Source organism: Anarrhichthys ocellatus, unplaced genomic scaffold (genome assembly GCF_004355925.1).
Source record: "Anarrhichthys ocellatus isolate YVR2014 unplaced genomic scaffold, GSC_Weel_1.0 scaffold73, whole genome shotgun sequence".
Lineage (NCBI taxonomy): Eukaryota > Metazoa > Chordata > Actinopteri > Perciformes > Anarhichadidae > Anarrhichthys > Anarrhichthys ocellatus.
Genome location: NW_022280103.1, coordinates 1,049,877 through 1,051,832, shown reverse-complemented (window position 1 = coordinate 1,051,832; position 1,956 = coordinate 1,049,877). Strand labels below are relative to the sequence as shown.

The following is a 1,956-nucleotide window of genomic DNA, read 5'->3' as shown; positions in this document are numbered from 1 at the left end:
ACACACACACACACACACACACACACACACACACACACACACACACACACACACACACACACACGTGCACACACACGCGCCGAGGCTTTTGTTGGCCATGAGTGCTGCTCACAGTCGATGATGTGGTGTGTGTGGTGTGTCAGTGCATATAATTGCCAGAATCCTCTCTCCCCCCCCCTGCTTATTGTGTGTTTTCATCAGTCCCAAGGGGCCGACTCATTTCCCTCTCTTCCTACTCCTCCTAACCTTCCCATCATCAACAACATCATCATCATCATCGTCATCCTTCGCTTTATTTCTGATGATTTTCTTTTACTTCTCCAGAATGGTAGTGGGTGCTGGTGGTGGAGGTGTTGGCCGAGGGCCGCAGAGCGCACAGCACATCAATTAATGCACCATTACTAGGTGCCAGGGTGTGTGTGTGTGTGTGTGTGTGTGTGTGTTGGTGTGTGTGTGACAGAGGGGCAGAGAAAGAAGTGTGTGTGTGTGTGAGAAGCTCAAATCTAATTATTCTCTGGCTGTCCTCATAGCAGGGACAGAGTCCGTTAGACGGACTGCTGGTGGTTTTCATTGCTGCAATACCTCTCTCTGTTTCTTTACATCTCTCTCTCTTTATTTCCTCCCGTCTGCTCTCTCTCTCTCATCCTTCCCCGCATTCTGCCTCACCCCACCTCTCTCTCTCTCCATCTCTCTCCTCCTCCTTCGTCCATCCTCCTCCTCCCTCCTCCCCCCTCCACCCGTCCACCTCTACCTCCGTATCCCTCTCTCTCCTCTCTATCACTCTTTTGCAGATGCCACATCACACCGCACGCTCTCCCTTTCTCTCTCTCTGTTCTTCTTCTCTCTCTCTCTCTCCCCTCCGTCTGCTCTCTGCTCTCTATATCGTCAGTTGGTTTTTCCGCGGCGGAGCAACAACTGGCTTCTCTCAGCGCTCGGAGCGGAGAGAAGGGGCGAAGGCGAGAGCGGGGAAGAGTGGGAGAAAAGAAAGTGGTGGAGGGCCGGGGTAGGAGAGGAAGAGAAGAAAAGGAAGAGGAGGTGGGGATCTTTTGTTAAGCATCCATTCCTCCCCTCATCCCCTCTCTTCTGGCAGCATCAGCACCACTAACCTCCTCCATCACCGCCGGTGTCGCCGCTGGCTCCCCCGTCTCCTGCCGGGATCTGCCTCCTCCTTCTCCTCGGGGAGCTCTTCCTGGAACTGCAAGGGGGAGGGAGATCACCACCTCCCAGCTTGCCGCGGACCCTCGGCAAAGGCGTCGGGAGGGAAAGGGGAGGGAATTTTTTTTTAGAAGAGGCTGTCGGGAGAGCAGAGGAGAGGCAACACCCTGGGTTACAGGAGAGCAGAGGAGAGAAGAAGAAAAGAGGGTAAGAGGGCCACCATGGCACACAGACTGGACTTGTTTCCTCCCTTTATTTCTCTTTGTCCACTCCTTTCTCCTCTGGTGGAACGTCTCTGAATATGTATTTTTTTTTCTCTTTCTCTTTGACTGTAGGAGATTTTTATTTTATCTCCCTTCACGTGCAGTATCTGTCTTGTGTAGTTCTTTTAACAGGAGTGTGTTTCATCCCTCCCCTTGTCCACTATTATCATATTCATGGCACTTGTGTGCAATTGAAATTAAGGGGAAAAAAGAGGGGCGTGTAAACAGAGGGTCGCGTAACTTGAGAGGAGAAGGGACAGAGGAATTCTTTAGCGTGAAACCGGCCCCCCAAAAAAAAGTTGGGGAAAAAAAGACTAGAGAGGGCATTTCACTTGCATCCTCATCCTCATCTTCGCCGCGTCGCTTCTCCCAACAACCTGTGGTGCTCCGTGTTCACTGTGTGTTTGTGGAATTTGTCAGTGTGTTTGTGTGTGTGTGTGTGTGTGTGTGTTGAGGGGGGGGGGGGTTTGAAAAAAGGAAAGACCAAGAAACTTCTTGTGTGTGTGGTATTATTGGAAGTTGGGAGAAGCGACGCGGC

General features: G+C 51.6%; 1 long non-coding RNA gene across 1 annotated transcript in view; it reads left to right on the top strand.

Moving 5' to 3' along the window:
* The first annotated feature begins 796 nt into the window (after positions 1-796).
* The window catches only part of LOC116397842 (uncharacterized), a 4,067-nt gene continuing 2,907 nt past the window's right edge, over positions 797-1,956 (top strand). The window contains exon 1 of the long non-coding RNA XR_004213722.1: positions 797-1,362. This is a non-coding gene — a long non-coding RNA (uncharacterized LOC116397842). The remainder of the gene's footprint in view (positions 1,363-1,956) is intronic.